Here is a 26,826-nt window from a genome sequence, read left to right on the forward strand (position 1 = left end):
TGCTAATATGCCAGAGTAAGATAGTGGTGTTGATTAAAAAAAAAATAGCATTGCTATTTTCCTTTAATAGTTTCCTTTAAACATATTTAAGCAATCAATTGTTTCTAGTGGGAACAACTCCCATTACATCAAAGAAAATATTGGACTCGTTTACAGTAAATGAAAATGAAAAACCTGGTATTACTGGTCATCGAAGGCACACTCAGGGAATTTTGAAAGAAATTAAAATGTTTAATTATGATTACCAGGAGCTTTCCTGTTTGTTTTGTGAGGGGTTTTTTAATATAGTAAGACATTCAAGTAGCTTATGTGAATATCAATTGGAAAAAACAGAAAATAAATTGTTTAATTTATATAAAAGTAATAAACAAAATATTACAGAATATATTAAGAGTTCAGTATCTTTCTGCAATAGTAGCCTCTTGGCAAATAAAGCGATGATAGACATCACACACACAAGGGAATAAGTGAATATATCCGCTTTACTCCATCTTCTTTGTCCTTCCATAACACCTGAAATTGACATCCAAACCCTCCCGCCCTTCACTCTTTTCTTCCCTCATCACAAAATTGACTCCTCATGTGGGAAAGGAAGTGGGGTAATTTCAATGTGATCACTGCTGCTTCATCCCTACACCCATGTGCATTACCCTCCAAGACCCTGCCTGTTTTTCATTAACACCTTGCATTTCTGTAGCACACACAATTTTAATTTGACAGTGAAGGTGCTGAGACCAGCTACAGTTGGAAAAGCAGCCCAGCCTCCCTCTGAAAAGGAACTACAACCAGTAGGGGAAGGCCTGTTCTTCACTTTTCCAGAACAGAGCTGAGTCAGAAAGAAGACTCCAGACTTTCTCCAAAAAGAAGCTTCTTCCCAAAGTTAGAGAAGCAGAAAGCATCTGTCTCCTCAAGTGAGGAGGAGCCATTTTGTTACAAGAAGGGAGGAAGTGTTGATAGGTGGAAGCTGGAGAGAGCCAAGAAATGGTGGAACATTGCCAGAAAGAGGAGTCTGTTGCAGGTAGACTTGGGAAGGAAGCACCAAAAAGTTTAGATAAGCTTTCTCATTCTATGATGTTTACTCACGTGACATCAAAACTTTTGGATTTCACCCATGACTGCTTTTCATGTTTGCAGATCAATGCTCACTTTGCTATCCAGGAAAAATTTGGAAGAACTAAAATCTCCATGGTTCTGTGCAATTACTTTTATTTTATTCTTTATTGTTTTAAATAAAAGCTTTTTCATTTTAACCTCATACAACGTGAACCCTTGAAGTCTCACCGAGGCAAAACTCTCACTGAGTAAGGATTTCATGATTTGGCCAATAGGAAATAATGTTCCACTAACAGAGTAATCCTCTTAACTACTTATAATAAGCCTAAGAATAAAAAAAACCTAGGAATAAATCAGCTACACCAGAAATGAATCATGTAATTATATATATGTATATACACACCATCCCCTGTCTTTGGCATGTCAACTATCCAGAAATTCTAGCCGCAGAATTATAGATCTGGAATGTGGGGATGGGGAAGGTGGTGGGAGGACAAATATTATGGGCTCTCAGGACTTCATTTAATAAGGTGAATGAAATACTAGGAATTTTCATGGTTTTTTTTTTTAAATCCCAATCCCAGGAGAATTTATAATAAATACATATTAGTGAGAGCAACAAAAAGAAAAGAGTTTAAAATGTCTAGTCTTTTATTTTCTTTAAATCTTTTGTTTAAAGATGCAGTTAAATATTACAATGTTTTAGTTGCGGGGGATGGGGTGAAGCTCCACAGGACTTTAATGTATGCACCACAACAAAGGTGGGTCAAAGTGTGTCTGGAGCTTACCCAGGAAGGACAGCTCTGCTTTGTGGTGGGGGTGGAGGGAGGAAGGAGGTCAGAAACTGCTGTAAAAAGGGTGTTTGGTGGTCAGCTTTGCAGCAATAATTCACTTCTCCCTCCCCCCAGGAATGTGAGGTCTGAAGGACATAAAGGTACGAAACCTGGCTTCCTCACTGCGTGGAACAAAGAGACTTGCCCCAGGTTTCGTGCCTTTTATGCCCTTCAGACCTCATGTTCTGGGGAGGGGAGAAGGGGGAATCATTACTGCAAAGCTGACCACCGAGCACCGTTTTTACAGCAGTTTCTGACCTCCTTCCTCCACCCCCATAAAGCAGAGCTGTCCTTCCCGGGTAAGTCCCAGACACACTGATCCACCTTAGTTGTGGTGCAGTCGTTCCAAGCAGTGCCGTCTATTAGATTTCAAGATGTTCTCTCAGAAAAAGAGGTAGAAGCCTCAGCACTTCCATAATTTCAAAATAGACTAGAAAAAAAATTGGGAATATATATTAGGGAACAACCCTTGAACTGCAGACAGGGACTGTGAGAGCCTCATTCAGCAAAGCACTTAAGCACATGAGTAACTTTAAGCACAGGAGTAATCCCATGCCTGTTGAGCAACACACCTAAGCACATACTTCTGTCTCATTGAAATCAATGGGATTGAAATACATGCTTAAAGTTAAGCACATGTTTGAAATGTTTTACTAAATTTGGAACTATCTCCTTATCAAATAGGTGCCTTCCTTTTCTAGTTTACATCCAATACTTTTAGCAATTGCCACATTTTAAAATACTTTGAGATTTGTAAAATCTGAACTTCTAAGTTACTATATCTGAAAGAGTTAATTCAGTTTGAACCCCTGCAAATTGAGGGCTAGGTGAGGGCCATTAAATCAGTGGAGCTACTCCAAATTAGTTCAGCATTCGGCCCTGAATTTGCAGGCTTAAGTTTCTGAACTCATCTCAAAGCGAACTCTGCAGCGCTCATACAGCCTGAATATTAATGATTAAGGTCTGCCTTGAAACCTAGAGAGCTAAAAGAAGTCTGACATGCCATCCTTAACTCCTACTGGTGTGCCTTTCTTATTTCTCTTTCACAATGATATAGTGTAAGTTATCATTACAGAGTCAACTTGGATTTTTAGTTTTAAGTCTACCCACGTAAAGCAAACTAACCTTGGAATAAATATTATTATTTTAGACTTCTGTTCCTGCTGCTTCACAAAATATTTCCTTTCCCATGGCCCCATTCAATGAGAATGAAGGATTAATATACACGTATTAAGGAAAGAGCTAATAAGTCTTGATTTAAAGAAATTTTAATTTAGTAATTTAATAGTTTAATTTGGTGATTTAAAAAAAACAGTGGGGCCCACTGTTATACTTGGCTTCTTGTTATTCAGCCGTAGTGTTATTTTTCTGCCACGTACACTCTATCTCTTTCTTAAATCTAGTTGTAGTGAGAAAAACTGCTGTTACTGCTATTCTCATGCACCATGCTGAGCTTTAACGTGATACACTTTCTCTGCTCCTTCATCACAGCACAAGCTGCAATGGCTGCTGATCTTCTGTGTCAGCTTTTTTTTATGTTTTCATGACAAAATTATCATTCCCTTTCTTGGCTTGTCTGTGAATCCAGAGTAATGTCACTTGGACCTCAGGGGCTGTTGAGCAGCAGCAGCAGGTAGAAGCTGGGGAAGTGAAGGTAGTATTAACAGTCGTGCCTGGCTTTATAATAGTAACTTCCTCCTCCCGGATTTGTCAGTTTTGATTTTGCAGTTCAGTCAGCAGTGATGCGTGCTGTTTGCCTCCTGTCTGTTCTGCAAAATAAAGGGAGTCATTTGCTCTTCCAGGTGACAAGTTTGAAAAGGGAACTTCTATAGCTGCCCTAATTGCTTGATGTGCAAGCCACATTCTCTGCACTGGCAGGATGACCTCTTGCATTTTAGGAATATCCTGGGGTGTCTGGATAATGTAATGAGTTAATGCTATTCCCATTTACTTGTCCCTTTAAAAGTCTGCATCCTCAGTGAGATTTTTTGTTTCATGTTCAGTGTGGGTGTGTGTGGTGGGGGTGGGATACAGATAAAGACAACCCTTCATTCTGACAGCAGGGAGAGGTCAGTGAGTTAGAGGATACAGTTCCTGAGGGCTGTGCTCCCAATAGAGAATATCCTTAATATTGAAAGAAACCGATGAATAAAAATATACTGCAGAGAAAATCAGTACATGGTACAGTGGTAGGATATAAAGGAGATAAGAGGCTCCTGAACCACAGCTTGTGGAGGAAATTAGTGCAAGGTAAGTTGGTTAGGGTCTAGAACCAAGAACTCTGCTGTCTAACTAGAAACCTCACAGGTTGTCAGGTCTATTTTCCCAAAGCTGCCCCTTGCAGTGACATACAAACATAGCTTTACTTACCAAGTCAGTGGTAATATCTGGGGGACTTCATGGCACATGAAGCTATGTGATTTCACTCAAAGCTCATTTTGAATTCTTCCCATGTTTGCAGACAGTAAATATGTGCCAAATAATTTTGGCAGATGTGGGGGTATTTGAAAGATGCAGATACAGTTCCTGTGGACTGCAGAGGTTTTTAGTGTGTGGCTTTCGGTACCCACCACATTAATTAGCTGCAAAACACTTGCTCCAGTGACTGTAAATTATAATGTTAGTTCTGAGACTGTTTTCATATTCACCAGCTTGCACATTGTGCAGTGACTCATCAAAATGGATTGTGTTAGTCATTTGATGCTTCAGCTAACAAATATGAGAAAACATGGGTTATTTTAACTGTGGTTAAAGGAACAAGTGTGAGTTTTCCTGCAAGAAACAATGGATTTTTAAAGCATATTTTTATTTTCCAAAACTGACCCAGTCTTTCCCTTACAGCAGAAATAGAGACCCCACTCCTGCAATGAATTGCATATAAAGCAAACCCTTCCACCTATGTAAAGCACTATAATTACTTCAGTGAGACTCTTGATGGGCATAAGGGATTTGAAATGTCCTCTAGAATATGTTCCATACTCTCATTATGGCCCCATAGATCCTTTATGATACTATCTGTCAGTTTGCCATATGGTATGCAATTCACTGAAACAGAATACCTTCCTCAAAGCATGAAATGGACTGCAAAATATTCAGTACAAAAGATGGCTTTTTAGTGCAGTTGTTGGTGGTAAATTATTTTTTTGTACAGCTGTGCATCCATATTAATAGGTAAGTTTTGTCCTAATTTGGGATCACTTATAGGATATGCAGTGTTTGCTGTGCAAAACTTTCCAACTGAAACATAAAAGCAGCTGCCTGGCTTACTTACAAACCCAAGATTCAGACCAGCTTTACCAAAAGGTTCACACCTATGGTCAAACCAAAGCTGAACTTTGAGTAAGCCTCAGCTTGTATTTTGAGTGAACTTGGACTGAATTTCAAACTGTCACATGGTAGCTGACCCTCTGAGTGGTTTAGCACCCAGCCTACCTGTTACAGGCTCTGCTAATGAGAATGAACCTACCTAGATTCACCTGAGATTAGTTAATTGCCTTGGTGGCTGGGTGGCAGCTGACTAGCTAAAGAACAGCTGGGTCTAATAAAGGTTTATGAGGGATCAGTCAGGAGGTTCTAGCAGACAGGAAGCTGCAAAGGGCTTTCTTGGGAGCTGGTTAGGGAACTTACCAGGAAAGGGAGCATTGGAAGGTGTCACAGTGTTTCAGGTACAATCCAGATCAGTGGGGGTTGTGTAACCACTTGCCCAGCAAAATGTTCTGTTAAACTAATAAACTCACTAACCAATAAAAAAAAAAATCCTGGGTGCCTCACAGTGCTTTGCTGCTGTGGCTCCCAGCCTAGGATGTTCAGAGCCAACCTACAAGTGTGCAGGCCCTACCCGGAGTGTCTGTGTGCTCTGGTTCAACAATGCTGACCCCAGCAGCCTGTCAGCAACTCCACTCTGGCTTCCACTAGGTTAGGTTACAACCAGTAAGGTGATCCCAATGTACTCCCAATCCCAAATTTTCCCAAGACTGTGCTCTGCAACATCCAGCCCTCTCCTGGACAGTTCATAGACATAATTGTTTGTTTTCTTTTAAAAAAAGATAAAAGCTAATCATGTTTTATTAATTTAAATGGGAGAAAATAAACCCCTCCCTTCAAACACAGCATTGAGTTGGTGTATAGTAAAAATAGAACAAATTTATTAACACTAGGAAATAGGTTAAGTGATGCCAAAAAATAAATAAAAGTAGAGATTGTTACAAGCAAACAAAAGTGAAAGCAGGCCTGTAAAACTTGAACATAGCTTGTACCTTGCCAAATTAAGACTTTCCACAGAAGTACAAGATGCTGGCTTAAAAAAGAATTAGATAAATTCATGGGGGATAGGTCCATCAATATTTATTAGCCACTGTGGTCAGGGATGCAACCCTATGCTCTAGGTGTCCCTAACCCAGATTCTGAGACTGGATGACAGGGTATGGATCACATGATAAATTGCCCTGTTCTGCTCATTCCCTCTGAAGCATCTTAGATTGGCCAAGATACTGGGCTAGGTGGACCAAGGGTCTGACTCAGTATGGCTATTCTTATGAACTTATGCTTCCCTTGCCATCTTAGGTGAAAGACCATTGCCTAGACCAATTTCTCACCTATATTCCCCAAGACTTCAACCCTGGTCTGTTCCCACTCCCCAGCCTCTATCTCCTATGGTTGAAGGACCCATCTTTCTCAGCTTGCAAGAGCTCTGTTCTGTTGTGTTTCAGTGATGGATGTCAAAGATATCTTCTGTCCTTGCTTATATCTTCCAAAATTCAATGACCTTGATTTCAGAGGCAGGATCATGTCATGCTGTTTCTCTCCCTATGGGACTTCCCATCCTCCTGTATGCAAACAGGGCTTCTATTGTTTTGATTCCACCATGCTTCATTTACATAGGAGAAAGGTAAAATGACATTCCCTCCTGTCTGGGAGAGACCTGTTTCTCCCCTTGTTTGGACACACTGTGAAGCCTAATATCAATGAGTATCCAAAATTCCTTATATAGAGTTTAATCACAAAACGTGTATTATCGCCAGCATGCCATAGGCTTTCATAAAACACCTCACACAATAAACTTTTATAATACAGTGGAATTGATTATCATTGTTTGATTAAATTGCTTATCATTTGAGGGTCAGTCCTCCAGTCTTTATAGACCAATAAAACTTTGCAATACATTTTTTGAAAAGTGAAACCCAGACAAAGCTTCTCTCTCTTCAGGATAGATACCAGGCTGTCTCCTCCTCCATTTGCTAGCTTTGTTTACCTCATATGTAAATAAAACTTCATTGTCTCTGCCTGATGACCAGGACGTTCAGAAAAGCAAAAACATTCCTTTGTGTAGGGTGGCACTGTTTGACAACTCCCCCGATATGCCTGGTTTAATCACGTTTTAGTCATCTTTCAGCATATATCCATAACTCTTAATACACACTGAGTACATACCTCACCCAAGAATATTAATGATGAGTTATTAGTTTTCAGATTATATCTTAGAGGCCACATTTTAGATACAGATTATAACCATAATGAGTTGGGGTATGCAGAACTGGTCAAACCAGCTGAAACTCATTACCTGATCCCAGGGAACTTCTTGATCTCTGGCACTGGGATACTCTTAGGGTCACAGAAAGGTGCTCCAAAAAGGAAGAAGTTTCAGAAGGGGAATCACTGTGAGAGTCAGTTCCTGGGGAGACCTGGTCCCAGCAGAAGGCCCTTAATAGGCAGTTGAAGTAGCTCCAGATCACAGAGGACTATATGTTGCTCCAGAGCAGAGTGGCAGTGATTTGACCTCAGCAGGGAACTTGGGACCCAGAGAAGAAATCCTTCCCCAGGGGAGGGCAAGAGGCCTGACTCCACAGGGGGGATACTGAGTCAAGAGGGTTTCACTGATAAGGAACCAGGGTGTCTGAGACAGATGGACTCAGGTGGGGAAGCCAGGGATACTGGGGTGAATGTTTGCTTGTGTACTTCATTTGGCTTTTGGTTAAATAATGTATATTCCTGAATGGGCACTGTTCACTACATAAAAGCCTCCTTCATCTTATTAAAAGCACATTAGGTGAAAATGAAGCAGAGATGTACCAGTGGTTCTGCACAAGGCTGCCAGGAGTGACTCTCAGATGTGTAGAATGGTTTTTGCTGCAAACTAGGCAACACTTGGCGGGTTCTGTTGCATTAAGCGTTGAGTGTTTTGGTTGTATTTCAACTGAAAATGCAGGTGGCATGGACCAGAAGAGGGAAAGATTCATACATGCAGCAGGAGAGATACTGATCTCAAATATATTTGTGTAAATCCAAAGTAACCATAAAAAAACTCAGATTTAGACCAAAATAATTAAAACAGAACTGAAATTAAATTATTAGGTCATCTAATCTATATCTGTCCCATTAGATTGTTCCCTGTTATGTTTACAACCTCTCTGAACCAAAATAGCGATGTTTTTTTATGACTGTAATTCAGAAAATAATGGTTTTGCAACATATGCATGTATGAATATGTGTAACTACAAAACATTATAATTTTCTGACATGTGGATAATGAACAAGTATGTCACAGAAGTGTCAAGTTTGTTGGGAGATAATGAAAAGTATGTTTTATAAGGTCCAAGTACTTTTTTCTTTTAAGATTTCTTCTTAAGAGAATCCTGTTGGCTTGAAAGTATGCACTGAGAAAACAAAGTATATACTGTTATACAGCAGATACTATAAAAATGCAAATCCAGCTTGAAGAATACTTTATTCATGACTTTCTTAAAGTATTGAATCCTTTAAAAATAGAAAGCTAAAATAGTTTCCCATTTAAAAATCTAAAAAATAAAATATGTATTTAAAAGACTAAATTATACATAAATGTGATTTATAATTTATTGTCTATAAAACTTTTATCAAAGAAACAAGAAGAGTGGGATGTATGCAAACATAAAAGCAAAATAAACATATTTATAAGTTGTGTAACAGAAGAGAGACTGTATTTGGATTACATTGATTTATTTTTTAATCTGGCTGCTATGAGAAGCTGTCATGTTACAAATGTAGTAGTAGTGCTTATCCAACTCAATACCATTTGTTAACTAGAGTACGATATATATTAGCTAAAATACCCAAGTTCCATGTTTATTTTGTTCAGACTGCTGTGAAGTTCTGATTCTACCCTGAGATTTCTATAATGCATGTCACAAGTTTGACAATACTGCATATTTAATAGCAAAGGATGTCCGAGAGACCAAAAATGAAGAGAGATTTCAGATTTTCTAGACCAGCTACTCCTGCTTTAAGATTTGTGCAAGTGTGTGAAGTCTGTATTCCTTTGTGTCACTGAATGCTTAGAGTCCTCTTCAGTGTTACCAAATTTGCCCGTTACTTTGGGGTATGCTCATTTATTAGGGTTACTCTTCTTGGAGGTGCGGGGGGTGGGCCGTTTCTGTAATTCTATCAATGTACTGCTTGTGTCACGTGTGTTTTCATATGGATCTCTACTTCTCCCTTTTGCAAGTCCCCTCCCAGTGGAGCTATCCTGCAGGACCTAGGTTCCGTAGGGCTGGGTTTCTCCAGCCCCAGAACCGGATGAACACCCACATCCACACACACACACATATACATACATTAACAGAGCAAGTCTGAGCAGACCGGGTCAATCAGCACTTTCAAGCTGCCACCCTCGTATGTCACAGGTTCAGCATGTCCCTATATATATACTATATATATATAGTAAATATGCAGGGAGATACAAGCTGGTTAATAAAAACTATCAACAGTGATCTAAATATAATTAGATTCCTCCTACTGTATGTAACCTTTGTAAGCTATTTAACAGCACACACAAATGAAGGGCAGTAAATAACACACAACTTCACTCAGAAATTTTTACTTAACATATCTTTACCATGCTCATCTATAATCTGTTGACACCCAAAAAGTGCAGAGAGCTAGATTCATGGCATTTCTTTTCTGACCCAATGACCTCTTGATGCCAAATATAAGAAGGTTCAGGGGAATAGAAGAATTACAGGTTTCAGAGTAGCAGCCATCCGAAGAAGTGAGCTGTAGCTCACGAAAGCTCATGCTGAAATAAATTTGTTAGTCGCTAAGGTGCCACAAGTACTCCTGTTCTTCTTAGAAGAATTACAGAGATCCCCTGGGTCTAATTCACCAAAGAATTTCATGTAAGGTTACTACTGAAAGCCAGTGTCACACTGGTTGTCATGATCTTGCTAAATGTATGTGTGGGTAATGTATAGGACGTGTGTATGTATATACTGGAAATAATGTTCTTAGGCTCTTGTAGTTAAAGGCAGATCACCCAGTCATAGTGTCCCTGAGATCAACTTCACCAGATGGGAGGTGGGAGACACTGATATCCTTAGCTGACCACTGTGTGTCTTTCAATAGAAGTTTGTTAGGACGCTTAGTTAAATGCTAATGAAGAGGTTGTGGGGAATGTCAAAGAAAATTAACAGGAATAGGTAAACTGCAGGTGGGAGGGAGCTTGTTTTCCAGGTGAAGAACAAAGGACTGGTCTAATGTATTTAGGGTGCAGAAAGATAGAAAGATGCCTTGAGATCCTTCATCGAGAGAGAGAAGTTACCAGCAGGCTTGGCCTTATGAAAGGAGGGTCTCAGACATCCTGGTAGAAAACCGTGTGAGAAGGACTTTGGGGTAGCAGGACCTTACCAGACAAGAGGGCGTTTTGTTCATCTTTGGCTCTGGAATGTGTGTTATACTTTTGTTTTAGCTGTACCCTTAGTTTCTAGGATTTGTTTGCTATCATTTGAATATGTTCTTTATTTAACAAACTTAACTTTGTTTATAAAGAAAGCAAGTATAAGTGCTGTGTGTGTTAAGGAGAGCTGCGTTCTAAGGTACAACTAGTAAGCTGTGTGTACCTTTCCTTTGGGAATACAGAACCTGGTAATTCTGTGAGCATCCAATGTATAAAGGGATGGACACTGCAGGAGGATGTCAGGAGGACTCGGGTTGGAGTGGGGGTTGGAGTTTGCCTGTCACTAGCCTGTATGAGGGCAGCAGAGCTCACGTGGGCTTAGAAAAGTGTACTTGTATGGTGGGAGAGTCAGATAGCTGATCCATGGCACACACAGACAAGGTTTCTTCATGCTAAGGGCAGGTGGTAATGAGGTGCCTCAACCCTGAGTACCCTTGGGAAGTGTCACTGCTTTAGGAGTTAATGATATCATTAATTGATATCAGGGGAGCCAGACACCTGAGCTCAGATCAGATAGGGAAGTAATGGAGGAACTGATATTTTTAACCATTTTGTTTTCAGCTTAGTTTTTATTTTATCTGGAAGGGCACAGAGTGTTAGATGTTTGACCTGCTGTATTGCAAACCACATTGTTCCTTTTTAACTTATAAAGCATCATATCAACTTGTCCTCCTTTTGTTCTGCCCAGTGATGAGCTGCCAAAATATTAACAACCGGTTCCCTCCTCCTCACCCCATGAGGGGGTCATGCCTCCCCTGGGACTCCTGCCTCATCCACCCCGCTTCCCTGTCCCCTGACTGCCCCCTGCTGCCTCATCCAACCCCTGCTCCTTCCTGACTACCCCCCCCGGGACCCTTGCCCCCATTCAATCCCTCTGTTCCCTGCTCTCTGACCGCCCCGACACTAATCCCCCCCCCAACTCCCCTGCCCTCTATCCAACACCCCCTCCATTCTCCCTGCCCCATTACCATGCTGCTTGGAGACGGGGGCCAGGCCGGGCCGGGGCTGGGCTGGGCTGCTTGGCCGGGGCCGGGACCGGAGGCGGGGCGCCCAGCTGACCGGGCCCAGGGGCCGGGCCGGAGCCGTGCCACCCGGCCGGCCGAGGTCAGGACCAGGCCGGAGCCGCGCCACCCGAGGATGGGGTCGGGGGCCAGGCCAGAGCAGTGCGGCGCCTGGAGCCCTCCTCGCCCCTCCGCCCCCTGCCCCAGCTCACCTGCAGGAAGCCGCTGCTTCTTTCTCAGCTCTCCCAGGCTTCCCGCGTGAACAGCTGATTCGCGGGAAGCCGGGGAGGGGGAGGAGAAGCCTTGGGAGCATTCAGGGGAGGAGGCAGAGGCGGAGTGAGGTGAGCTGGGGCCAGAGGAAGGGCAGGCAGCTGCTGGGGCTTTTGTTAAATTTAAAAGCCCTTTTCGAACCGGTTGTCCCTCGCGGGGCTTCTAAATTTAATAACAGGTTCCCGCGAACCGGTGGGAACCGGCTCCAGCTCACCACTGGTTCTGCCCCTTTTATGGCCAGATACAAAAGCGTATTGAAATCAGTTGGAGTCTTTCCATTTACTTCAGTGGATTATGGCTTGGGCTGTTAGGAAGTTTCGATGTGGTGCAGACAAAACAGAATTGCTGAATAAAATGCATAGACCGCCCTTGGGAACTGGGACTTGAACTCTGGTCCATTTTGTAGTTTTGTGTTTGATTTTTGCTTCCTAAGTGAAGTACTTTGCACTTGTCTTTATTGAATTTCATCATGTTGTATTGAGACCAATTCTCCAATTTGTCAAGGTCATTTTTAATTCTAATCCTGTCACCTCCTTTCTGGTGTAAGATCTTGGGGCGGGGAGGGGAGGTTGGGTGAGACAGGAGTTGGTTGTCTCTCTCTCCTGCCCCTTTTCTGAGTTAACAGAACAAGAAACAAAGTAACCACAATGGAACTTGCAGGTTTATTTTGATCATCCCCATCAATTATATGTGTGTCAATTGCAGTACAAACTTAATAAAATAATTTTTAAACAAAGGCTTAGCACTTGCAAAGAGTTCAAAGACTGTCAACAGATGCACTGGCTAGCCTGCAGGAAGTACACGTTTAAATCGAACAGTGCAACTCAAGTCTGTAGTCCACTCTAACCAAGATTTTAAAAAATGAGTACCTGGAGCTAAGTTCCCATGTCCAAGTCTCAGTAGAGAACTGGGAAATTTTCAAAAAACCCAAGCACCCTGCCACTCCCACTGAGTCTGATTTTGGGCACCCATTTTAAATTTGGTGCCTTTTGAGCAGAAAAAACCCACCCTCCTCCGGCACATCATCCAACACTGATCAAACCTGGTATTTCTGGTCAAGTCCTTCTTGCCTTACTCATAAATACTCCCATTGAATAGTTTCCTCTCTTTTCTTCCACCCAACCCATCTCTTTCTCTTCCATGGGCTTCCATTTCTTTTTTGAGTTCTGTCCATGCCCCGTTGTGAGTGTTTAGTTGTTCACACGAAGGTTAACTTGATTTAATGTTGGGTTTGTCATAAAAGAGATCTTCAAATATTTTATTCATTTTAATTCATAACCAAGCAACAAATTACTTAGCAACATCTCTTTAGCTAGAGTTAGTACCTGAACATTTCTTTGAATATCTGCACTATGAGTGTACCTTAACCAACTCTTTTTTGATAAATACTTCTCCCCCTTTAGCTAGGCTAAACACTTTCTTTCAGACTGTTTATTTCCATTCTTTCATTTTAGGTCTGTGTTCTTGTTTCCCAAATCTTGTCTTTTTAAGCGCTCCTATTACAACTGTGTAAACTTTAATGGATTTACTCTCTTCTTACATTGGTACAGACAATTGCAGAATTTGGCCTTATGGACTACATAGCACGGAGGCTGCTTACTGCCTCCCAAGTGCCCCCTCGTTACTAGGGTTGCCTCTGTGGCCATTCTGCCTCTATTTTCCCATCACTTAGGCCCCTTTAAGAACTCAGTCCCCAGTGACCTTCTAAGCTCAAATCCTCTAATTCACTCTTCACCAGTTCTCCTCCAGCTGTTAATAGAGTTAATCAAGAAACAGAACTCAAAAGCCCAAAACAAACAAACAATTTTTCAGCTCATCTTCCTTTCTTTAACTCCCACTCACAGGCTTTGTCTGGCCATGGCTCTGCAGGAAACAAACTAGTTCCTCATAGCCTTCCTTCCACCCGCCCCAGCTCCACACAAGCCCATTTCCTGAGCTTTCCTAGCTTACTACTGGGTCTCTCCTGCCTCCGGCAGTCACAGCTACACTCTCTCAGCCACAGTCCCTACAGCTTCCTATTGCCTTTTATATTGGAATAATCTCACTCCTCTCAGGTAGGGCTCCTCTTGTAAACAGGGCTGACTTAGTGCAAGGCTCTCCAGATCACAGGTAAGCCAGCCTGGACCACATGGACAAAGGCTCCGCTCTATTTAGGCACGTAAATAGAGTAGCCAGGTAGTTACAGGGTGCTGAACATTCTTTTTAATACCAGGCTTCTCAATGGGGCTGTTGAATTCTGAGCACTTACAGGAACATGGCAACTTCATTTAGGCCCCTATTAAAATGTGGTGGCTATAGGTGGTGCTGGTAGTACAGATGATAGTTATGGTTGTTTTAACATTTTCCATTATAAGTCTTCATCTTTAATTGTTATGGATGAAATTTTCCCTCATTGCAGATGTTGTTCAGCCAGAGAAACCTTCCCGTAGAAGAGGAAGAGAGCATAAGGCATCTGAACTATAATTCCCACCCATGGTGCCAATCTGAATCTAAATATTTCAGGTTTTGGCCAAAATATTTTGCCATGAAGCCAAATATTTCTGCCGGGAAAAATTGACAAAAATGAAAAATAATTTTTGGTCAAAATTTTCCATGCAGGGGAAAAAAAACATATTTTCTATCCAGCTGTGATCCAGTGCTAATGCCCACTCAGCATTAAGGAGGAGGTGGTAGCCTGACTCAAATGCAAAAGGCTGAAGAGCAGTGTGAGATTATGTAGCTGAAGACTGTAGCATAATGTATTTGCACAGGGAGGAGTGAATTAGGATTGCATGGGCAACCTCAGTGTTGACATATTCTAACTTTTCAGTGCTTGACGTTAGGACGTTATTGTTCTTTTGTAACTTTTTTTTTTAATGGAGTACATTTAAAATCTTTTTTTCCCTAATTTCGAATATCCTCTTGGAAAATGTTTCAAGTTTATCTGTTTCACCGACTCCCACAATTTCATAAAGATCATTTGCAGATAGATTCTTTGCTAGTAGCCTGAAACTCAAGTGCATTTTACCCAGCAAATAGCTGTATATTTTTGTCAGATACTTCTACAGTATCTTTGCTCTGGGCCTTTACTACCACTTTCTCAAATAATTTCCCTGTTTCCTGAACTACTATTGTCTCTTATAGTTTCTTTCACTCCTGCCTGAGGTCCTCTAATTTCTCTCATTGTCTCTATTCTTTTTATTGAAAAAATAGCAGAAATAGTTATTTAAAATTTGACCGTTTTGCATGTTTTCCCCCCTTACATTGACAGGAAAGAAGGAAATCTATTTGTAGACTCCTTTGTCATTTCAGTCCTCTACTAAACATTATATTTTGTCCCCCTTCTACATGTATATTTTTTGAACGAAATTATTAAAGCTAGATCTCAATCTTTCATTTTTTTGCATTTCCTATACAATTCTTCTTGGTGTTTCAGTGTTTTTAACAACTTTCCTTTCATCCACATTTTTGCTGCTTTAATCTTTCTAGTACAGAAATTCTGAACTATACTGGTATTTTTAGCCTTAGGATTCCAGTGTTGCAATTATTAAATCTTTCTATCTGTATCTACCCCCTTTCTAGGAAGTGCTACAGGGCCCTTTGCATTACTATTGAATTATTTTCTTCCTTCTCAGTGAAATTTATTTTATGAAAATGGAGTGTCTTAAAGAGGGAACCAATCTGTGGAACCCTTGTTTGCCCAGCAGAATCAATGAATTAGTTTGTGATTTCCAGATCACAATTAATCTCTTGTTTTTGGATCTTGTTACCGTTCCTTCTTTGGTTTTAGATCCAGGATTGCGTTGGTCTATCAAGGTGTTTTTATTTCTGGCATCACTGTACTAACTAAACACCTCCCAGATAATTCTGGATAACACTGCTGTGATAAAGGGAGGTATTATTACCCCATTCTACACATTGGGAAATGAGATACAGAGAAATCAGGTGACTTGCTTGTGGTCCCATAAGACGTCTGTGGCTAAGCTGAGATTGAAATCAGAGATCCTGAGTCCTATGCTTAAAGCACAAGACCATCTTTCCTTCCTATACTCCTGCTTCCTATACTTTTTTTAATAAAGAGGCCTATACTAGATGATAGATGTTATCATTAGAGTTTTCCAATAAAATGTCAGTAATTAAACTGCTCCATTACCAAGAGTTCATTTAGATATCTTGTGCTCTGCTTGATCAGTGCCTCTTCCAGTATTCCATGATCAGGTGGTCTTTAATTATCCTCACTATCATATTCAGTCCATCCACTCTCTTGCTCTCCTTATTTTAAAATATACACTAATTTTGGGTGGATTTAACTAAATTATTGTCAAAATTACAATTACAATCACCATGTTGCGGATTCACTTATTACTTAATAAGTATGTATGCATGCTTATTTTAATCGCAGTTAAAACTATTATTTCAAGATTATTACCTCCTTGTGAAATGGTACTGCCTGCAGAGATAGTGACTTGAATGAAAGGTAGGAATGAATTCAGACCAACTATTGTAAATATCATACAACATAGTTCTTGTGTTAGTGCAGGCATGTAGAGAATCACATACATACAGTGCTTTAAAAGTATGCCCATATTAAGGTTGGTTCTGATCTCATTTTCACTCATATTAATCATCTTGAAGTCAATGAAATCACACTGCTTTTATACAGACACAGTGAGATTGGAATCAGACCAACTAAATACATACCAATTGACACTAATTGGCCTAAAGGACCTGAAGTGAGTGAAGTTATTTAATATATATTAGCAGTGATTTAAGATCTCTGGGCCTGATCTAAAGTCTTCAAATGTCATTGGGAGTCTCTCCATTGACTTTAGTGGACTTTGGATCAGATATTTAAGTCCCTACAATGTGGCTCAAAGCTGTCAACCTAATTAGTTAAGATGATTTTAAAAGGCAGGAGCATCTGGCTGGTTTAGATTCTTGGGGCTTGTCTTTACATACAAGCACCTCTGTAGCAGTTTAGTGAAGACACTACTACACTGACAGGAGAGTGTCTCCCAACGGCATAGTTAATCCACCTCCCCAAGAAGTGGTAGCTTTCTTGACAGGAAAAGTTCTCCCACTGACATAGCGCTATCTATATGGGGGGTTAGGTCATGGATTTTTCACAACCCTGGGCAATGTAGTTATACCCCTGTAGGTCTGCAGTTAGACCTGGCCTTCAAATGCTGTGCATTGGGTTTTATACTGCATTGTATATTGCTCCAGGAATTTATTTTCAACCTACACTAAAATTGGAACTATTTCTGCAGGAACAAAATTAAAACTGCAATTAATCATGGATTGAATTTCAAACCTGCAATTTGGAGCAATTTAAACATCTAAATCCTTATATGTGCCCACACGTCAGAGACATAGGCATAGAAGTGCAAAATTGCACCCACAGTCTCTTGCACCAAATAATATTGCACCTCAAGAATTAAGCCCAACAAGTGGAAATCTAGCCTTTGATATAGTTTTTCAGTGAACAAAGCACTTCCCCTACAGAGCTTAAGAGGTTAATGATTATTATTTAGATGTGTGCAAAAAAAATCTTAAAATTCTAATCTTCTATTTCTTATTCACTTACTAATAAAGGCCTAAACATCTTATTTTTATGCACATTAAAACAAATACTTCCTAGATTAAGAATTTTTAGTCTAAAATCTTGAGTCACAAGCACATTTCTGTGCACCCCTGAAATTAAAATCCCTGAAAATAATGATTAATAAAGAAGCCCTGACACATACTTGCCTGCAGTGGTATGAATATGCTGCTGTAATAATAAAATTTCACAGCTTTCTTAATAAGTGAACATTCATCATTCTATTTCAGTTTGTTATACACAGAGGATCTCTGCTAATGATAACCACAGAAAAGAAAGACCTGTGGAAAACACACATTTCTTTTTCTCATGCAGCTCCTAACTTTGGAATATCTTACCATTCCAAAGCACAGAAACAATCTCTCCCTAGTGAGATTTTCAGCTTCATCCTGTGTAAAACCTGTATCAAGCAACCAGATAGTAACAAGCCTGTGATTTATACAATTATGTACCAACTACTTCTGCAGAAAATGTGGAGAAATGTACTGCTTTGTGAGATAGGTAGGTAGAAAAGCTTTGATTTTTCTCCTTCTCCCTCTCCCCCATTCAAGATATAGATATAGATACAGATACAGACCTCTCTCTCCTCCCCCCTTGCCACACAACACTGTTTACCCCACTGTCTTAGCCCCCATGGAGCAAAATTTGCAAATCAGGAGGCTTTATACATGGGGTATGTGTGAGTGGGACTATAATGTGCCCTAATGTCCTCTCCTGACACCAGCACACAGCAAGTATTCTCCTAAAAAGGTTATACAGACCTAGGCCATACTATCTTCTCCTTCATGACTGTCCTCTGCCTGGTGGAACATAAGACTTATTATTCTGGATCAGGCCATTTGTCTGTCTAATCTAGTGTCCTGTCTCTCTGACATTAGCCAGCAGCAGATGCTTTAGAGAAAGATGCAAGAAACCTCGCATTTAGGCAACTCTCTCCCTCTCCCTCTCCCTCTCCCTCTCTCTCTCTCTCTCTCTCACACACACACACACACACACACACACACACACACACACACACACACACACACACACACACACACACACACACACACACACACACCCCGTCCCTCTCTCTGTCTCCCAGGCCTCCTCCTAAACAGTTAGAGACTGGCTTAAACCCTGAAAACAAGAGGTTTAATAGCCCTTCCAAATTTTTTATTAGCATTAATTATTGCAACTCCAGATATTCTTGCTAACAATATCAGTACTGAATCTTTTTAAATCTTGCTGTTTTGGCCTCAATATCTTCCTGTGGCAATGAGTCCCACAGTCTAATTAACAATTGGGGGGGGGTGGGGATGACAAAAGTTAGCTATTTCCTACTAGCTAATTATACATACTACTATTTAATAGACAAATATGTATCCTTAATCTCTTTAACAGAGTTTTATTCTAGTAGAAATATCTAGCCTTCCTCAGTCTTCTTTATTTCAGGCGTTGGTATTATTTATTCTTCCCAAGATGTACCTGTGTACAGTACAGATCATGGCTCCCCTGTCCCTGGAGGTCATCAAGGCCCAAAAGGCAGCAGAAAAACTGCATTTTCCCCTTTGAAGTGGGTCAGACTGCAGTGAGTCACATACAGAAAGACTGCACCAACCTGCATGCCAGGGAGCATGCTCTGGAGGGGCTTTCCCCGCAGAACAACAAAGTATGGATTGCAGCCATATGGGGAAACTAGAAGTGGTGCAGCACAGTACAGATCCATTGGTGCAGTGAACCACACCTGCTATGCAGCCTGTGAATCTATTGACGGTAGTGCAAAGGGTCTCTTACACCTAGCTATAAACTGGGGAGGCGGATCTGGTTTCCTAGCCCCTTCGTAAGTTCCCTTCACAAATCCCTGTTTTTCAGGCTTTGCCACGAGACTTTAATTTCTCTTTCATTTAATTAGATTAATACTCTTCCTTTTTATGTGCTTTTCTATTGACTTCAGTAGGAATGGTGGATTCTCACTGTGGGGCAGACTTTGGCTCTAAGTGTTTCATATGCTAGCTATGGTTAAGAAGGCTCTTTACTTTAAAGTCCTTATATTCACTGTCTTCTATTGCTTAAATCATAAAGAAACAATTCAGCTATATGCAAGGATCGAACTATTTTAAAAGTGCAGGTATCTTTATTGACAAAATATATTGGACTGGATCCTCAGCTGATGTAATTGTAGTAGGTGGAGCTATGCTAGCTCTGGGAGATGTTAAAGAATTGAAGGTTACTTTCTGGGAGAAGTGTATGGAGAAAAGTTGGGGCCCAGACCATGTAGGCTCCTAACTTCCATTAATTTAAATTTATGGAGGGAAGAGGGGGGGATTGGTCAATTTGTTTCAGTCTTTGTTTTTGTTTTGTGGGGATAGGTTAGTTCAAGTTTTCTGGGTAGAAGGAAGTGGTGTAACTGTCATCCTTATGGTGGAGAGTATGGTTTAAGGATACTTAGAAGCTGGCTGATCAACATGAGCCCTGATATCCAAACAGCTGCTGCACAGCCAGCTTCACATCATCCTTAGGCAGGGCCATCCCTGAAGACCAAGCATGGTGGGGGAAGGGCCACAGAGTTGCAGCAACAAGAATAGGAGGAGGGACTGATGTTCTCCTTATACCCCTGGCACTTAGTTATGATCCAGGCCACATGCCAGCATACAACACCTGCTATAAGACAGTGTAACGTACCCTTGACATACACTGGGCTTGGCATGGGCCGGATTTAATCTCTTTGCAGAAATAGCTCTCAAATAAGCACACACTAATAATGAAAAAGCAGAGTAATTGGGTGCTTGAATTCACTCTAGCAGAGCCTCGTCCCTCCCCTCCCACTTCTTCCCCTGCACCCCACCAATTGAAAATGATTCTTTCTAGAAGCACAGTTGGCTGCATAACTGTCATTGCCAAGCCATTTTAGATGTGGATGATTGTATGAATCATGCCCTTTCACAATGAAACCCTGCCAGAAAATGTTTCTCTGCAGTTTCTGTCATGAAGGATCTCTCAGATTTTACTCTGTGGGTTTTGTGGCTGAAGGAGGAAGTCAAAATTAAGGCAGAAAACTTCTGTCTGCAGGTTATCATGACAGCCATGATTTGCAGCCTCTTTAACATAAGAGGGGCCATACTGGGTCAGACCAAAGGTCCGTCTAGCCCAGTATCCTGTCTTCCGACAGTGACCAATGCCAGGAGCCCCAGAGGGAATGAACAGAATATGTAATCCTCAAATGATCTGTTCCCTGTCTCCCTTTCTCAGCTTCTGGTAAACTCAGTCAGACTGTATAACAGGAAAGTATGCAGTAAAAGGAAAACCTCCCTTGGTGTCACAAATTTTATTTTTTGAAGTGTCAGCAGAAGTTTGCTTAAAAGAACAATGCTGTATGTTGTTCCACATCATTCTTGACTTCACCACCACAAGATTAGTTTAGCAATAAAAATGTCAAACATGAGCCTAATTGCATCATCATAAATATAATAGTTGAACAGGCTTGATTCAAAAAATCCATTCATTATGTGAAAACATTTATTAGAAGTGAATAATTTTCCAAGGACTCATGAGCACTAACTAGACAACAGGAGATGGATTAATGGTGGTGGTACAGAGCTTAGCTCAATATTCCTTTGCTTTTGTGATTCTTTCAATATTAACATATTTCACTTTCACATTTCCTTTTGTTACTACTTTATAATGTTCATCTCTGCTGAAGAAACAGATACACCCAGTACAGAGGATATAGAGATCCTCAATTGGTATAAATGGACAGGTCCCTTAACAGTCATTATAATGCATTGATTTATTTAATCCAGACAATATGCTGTAAAAATAATCAAAATAGAAACTATCTCTGCCCAAAACATTTTATGGACCAGTAAAACAGAGAGCAATGGGAAATCCCACAAGGGTGGGTATAACTCAAGCTTTGCCTACACTAGCACTTTTGTTGGTCAGGGGTGTGAGAAAAAAACACAGCCTTGATTGACAGAAGTTTCACTGACAAAAGTGCTGGTGTGGACAGTGCTGTGTTGGCTGGAGATGCCCTCCTACCGACAGAGAGCGGCTACACGGGAGACCTTACAGTGGCAAGCTGCAGCGGTACATCTGTGCCACTGCACGGTCTGTAGTGTAGACAGAGCCTTAGACTTAGAGGTTTATTTTAAATACCTATTGCCTTGTGGGGATTGTGCAGCTACTTGCGTCTTCTGGTCTACAGCATTATGTTGTGGTGCTGGGAGTATTTCTTCATCCTATACTGGATGGTATAGAAAATAACACACTGCTAACCTTTAGAGCTGGTTGGATGCTAGAATTTCTGTTCTCTGGGGAAATCCCAACACTGCAGGGGGGAAATCCATTCTACATGGGAACAAAGGGCCAACATTTCCCACACAACAATAAATCAGAAAAAAATGGATTTGGGATTATCAAAATAATTTGATAGTGTTGAAATATTTTGTTTAGACTTTATGGATATATTTAACTTTTGAATATAATAATTGAATTAATATTTTGAGATAAAAGTTGAAACAAAATGAACAGGATCATTTGTTCATTGCTAAAATGAAATGTTTTGATGTTTCCCATCAAAAGTGTCATCAGGTCTGATATACTCCCATGAAAAGATTTTCAATTTTGACAAAATTGCATTATTTGACCAGCTCAACTTGTCTTCTTGTTAGTGATTGATGAGCAGTTAATAATCTTGTTGCCTTGAGTACCATTAGATCAACAGTAGACTTAAATTGAAAAAGGACCCAAGAAACCTGGAGGTGATGAGTCAATGACATTATAGAGGCCTGTGCCTTGACATTAATCAGACAAGTTGGAGATGCTGAATTTTTAAAATAAAGAGGAACATTAGGAAGTACAACTCCATCCTGCTCTGCTAAAAGCAGAAGGAGAGTTCACCCTCTCCTAGGCTTGGAAGAACATAGATCTTCCTATATCCCTGAGCTCAATTTACTGCCTCTTAATTGACTGGTGAAATAAGGATGCATCAATCAGCAGAATGTGAAGTGGGCGTAGCGAGTTACCAGCCTGGGAAGCTTATGGGCCTTCCTATTAGTGGGTGGAGCAACACCAGCACCTGATGAGAGAAGAATTGTCCAACTTCGGATTTCCATTTCTTCTCCTGCTTGTGTACAGGAAGGTGGAGCTCTGTTAGTTGGTTGCCCTATCCCCTGCAGAGCATCATTGGGAGGACAGGAATTGTCCCCTCTATACATCTCCATGCTATATGCATGAGTGCACTCTCTTTTGTGCATGTGTGTGCGCACACAGTAATTCATATGAAAAATATATTGTAAGTATATGAAGGAGAGAAAAAATATTGACTATTCCTCCTTTATACTAAGTTTCATATTTCCATGTAAAGAAGCTGATGCATCATCCTGAATTTCAATGTCAATGTTCTCTTCTTCCCTTCAACTTCCCTCATGGTTGCCCCTCTAGTTTTGCTATGTAGTTTTGGGGGGGTTTTCTGTGAAATGCCTGATGCTACAATGTTCTGTATGCCTCTTGCGTGGTGCTCAGCACCCTCAGCTCATGCAGATAAATAATTATAAATCTCTCATTGCTTTGCAGTTTCAGGGCTTCAAATTAACCAATTCTATCTGGAGTTAATTTTCATTTTTCCTATTGTTAATCTGGCCACATATTTAAGATTTGCCAGTTTTACTTTCTATGTACAATTCTACACCCAATTCTCCATATCTATTTCCCATTAATGAATATTTAGATTCCAGCGTGTACAGTGTGTCTGATGCTTTAGCAATCACAGCTCCTTTTTTCTTTGTAATAGAGTGGGCAGCCTTCAGTAGAAAATGGGTGAACATTCAGAATCATAGTAATTAATTACAGAAACTAACAGAAGAGCTGCTGAAGTGCACCTGTGTCACATTTGTGGCCTTGGTCTGCTTAGTGTTTTTAAAAACAAAACAAAACAATTACAGAGTTAATTCCTGACAAAACAACAAACATCTGGTCCACTATGAACAAAAGATCCTAGAAATTGCCGTTGTGGAACAGACTGTCTACTCCAGTATGCCGAAATGGGAGTGTTCTAACCCTGTTGCTTCAGAGAAAGGCAAATGTGATCTCTAGTGTTTTATAGGAAAGGAATGACTGCTAGATTCCATGCTTTCTCTATGACTTTGTTTGTTTGTCAGATAATTAGTTTACACTGTGTATAATGGGTAGACCAGGCAGCATGGCTGCAGCCTGGCAGCCCCGGAGCTGCAGCTGCTTCAGAGGCTGGGGGGAGAGCATCGTGGCTAGAAGTGGAGAGACTCTGGCCCCGCCTTTTCCCTTCTGGCTGTGCTGCCTCTCCTTGCTTCCTCTGTTGGGGGGAAGGGCTGTGTCCCACCTCTTCCTCCCTATACCCGTTCATAAGCCGACCTCTTTCTCTGGTGCTTCCCTGTTTTACTAAAAAAAAATTGGCTTATGAATGAGTATATACGGTATTTCCTTTCTGGGTTACCTGAGTCCAATCTTTTCTGATACATCAGTAATGGGAAACAATTTAGGCTAGTGTAATATCATAGGATGGGTCAGACTGAAAGTTAGTTTTTCTCATGTTGCATTCACACACAATGAGTTTGTGTGGCATATGTATGCAGGGTCCCAACTGCAGAAGTTATGGCCAGATCTGTTTATGACTTAGTTAATTGTTTCTGTGCCACGGTTCTGGACAGTGGTTTTACTCAGTCCCAGCTCTGAATGGCAGAGTGAAGTACATTCATATGTTTTAATGGCATTAGTGCCATGGCTATAACACAGTCCCTGTGGTGGTGGTACACCTGGTGTTCTATCCCATGTACAGCAATTAATCATGTGTTCTCATTGAATTTACTGGTTTCATTGTACTGTCACCCATCCCCATTCACTACAAACAATTCAGTATTTGCATCCTAGATGTACGTGCACAGTTCTAGTGGGGGACAGTGCATGATCAGAACCAGCTTAAGGAAAACTGGAGCACTGCAACTCCAGTACATAGCTGCTTCCCTTGTGCTATATCCCTATCCCTCCTTTAGATGGCTGGTGACCTCCTATGCAAGAGCTGTCTCCTGGAGGGATTGGGTCAACTCCACTCTTCTCTGAGCAGGCTGGGCCTCCCTCCCCAGCTCTCTGGATGGCTACTATCTGTTCTCAGGCAAGTTGAGGTATGTTCTGTAGCAGGAAGGACTCAGCACCCACACGGCACCATTTTGTAATTTATGTATAGGTTATATTATCTATTGTATAATTTCTAATAAAGGGTAGTCAAACCACTGTGCAAAGGTGAAAAATTGAGGCACAGTCACAAAGTGGCTCATTGGCAGAGTCGATGAGGGCAACCACGTCTCCTGACTTCTAATCCCCTGCTCCCTAATTGCCAGACATTTCTCCCTCCATTGTATTTTGTGGTTTTCATATTTTAAAAGCCCACAGAATCAATCATTTAAACTGTTTTTGTGTTCATGTCTCACTCTGTGACAAATTTCTGTGATGTTCCAGAGTTATCGCAGAAAGCCATTGCTGCTGCATGAAATGAAGTAGCCTTTCCCAGGGCACAGAGAATGCAAACTAAGTTTACATTGCAGCTGGTTTTGCAGCTGCCATTGTGCTGTGTGGGGAGTTACAAATATAATATAGCAAAATATATCCCCATGGGGAATAATAAACAAAAACCAAAAGCAGTGCAGTGCTGCACTTGCTTTTGACAGTACGCTCGTAAAATGTGTTTGATGTCAGGTACAATAATACAATTAATTTCTAGACAGATACTGGTGGTCTTAAAATATGCCCAGGCATGTGTTTGATTTGTACATGCATGTGATTGTTGTGCAAGGGAATTCCTTTATGCAAAATTCTCTTCTTTCTCGGCGCATAAATATTGATGGTTATGCACAAAATATCAACAATTAAAGAAGAACACTGAAAGATTCAACCTATGCTGTCCCCTTTATTCCTTATCAATTTCAGATTGATCTCAAGCAGAAGAAAATTGAGGTTTTGTATTTTAATCTGTCTGGCCCCCACCCCTCATGTTCACACCCACAACTTCAATGTCCCTGTGGCTTTAGAAATAGAATTTAAAAAGAGACCTGCACCCAGGCCATTCCTAGCTATCCTCACACCCTCCCTCTCTATTCCTAAAACCTTTAATAGGGAACTATCCACAGCAAGCATTATGTTCAAAATGTGATTGAGGTACTGATTATTACCTTCTGGCTTCAGCATGTCTCTAGGCTCTTGCAGTCAGAGTAGTTTACATTTCCCATTGGCACAATTTTGAGAAGATTTTAAGACTTGCTTTTCACTGTCTGTCTAAATACACTTCTTTTTTGAAGGAAGAAAGAGAGAGAGAGATCTGAGGCTGAAAAATCTCCTTCTCCTTTCCAGAATAAGACAGTCAGTGGAAAAACAAGCTTTACAATCTTCCCAAAAATGGCGGGGGGAGTGTGTTGACCAGCTATCGCTGTATATATAGTTTTTTAAATGCATTTATAAAAAATATACTGGGGGTTGAAAGATACACTGAGAAAAATAAAGTTACTGAAGCTGTCAGTAGCACATGCAGCTAATTGCACCAATTATTTGAGATTAGCTGCTGTTAATTTCAGCTTCTTTAAATTGCAGAGTAAAATCTGTATGTATGTCCACACACCAACAAAGTGTGAATTGTCAAATGTATATAGATTTTGCTCCCAGTATCACAGCAATCGACTGAGCATTAGTAGTAGCAGCAGCAAGCAGGTTTTTTTTAACTTTATGTGGAAGAGTCTGTGAAGTGGAGAAAAAAGGCGCATATAATAAAATAAAGTATTAATAAAGCACTACAAACACAGAGTACTGGTCTCATCACATCACACATATCCTTCTGGCCCACACATTACTCAACATAATGGAAAAAGACCAGGGGAATATGAGATAGAAAAAAGAAAAATTGAAGAACAACCTGCAGCAGCAGCTGAGGCAGAAGTAGCTGTGAATGGCAACTATATAGCTTACTCGCCAGTATTATTGGAAGGAGGAATATATGGTACATTGGCACAAAGTCAGTTGTCAGAGAAAGGAAAATAGTCTCAGGTTATGGCTACAGTACAGCTTAAGTCGACATAAATTATGTTGCTCAGGGGTGTGAATTAGCCCCTCCCACACACACACTCGGAGCAACATAAATTACACCAACCTAAGCACTGGTAACATAGCTGCCACTGCTCCTTGGGGTGGATTAATTAAGGCAACAGAAGAGCTCTCTCCCGTCAGCTTAGAGCAACTCCACTACATCAGTACACGGGTGCCTCTATACGCTCTGTAGTGTAGCCATAGCCCCAGTTAATGGTCTAAGGATCTAGGTTCTGATTCGGGAAAGCACTTAAGCACATGTTTAAGTCCCACTAACATTGTTTTCAGTATCTAATC

The sequence above is a fragment of the Mauremys mutica genome, chromosome 1 (assembly GCF_020497125.1).
Source record: "Mauremys mutica isolate MM-2020 ecotype Southern chromosome 1, ASM2049712v1, whole genome shotgun sequence".
NCBI lineage: Eukaryota > Metazoa > Chordata > Testudines > Geoemydidae > Mauremys > Mauremys mutica.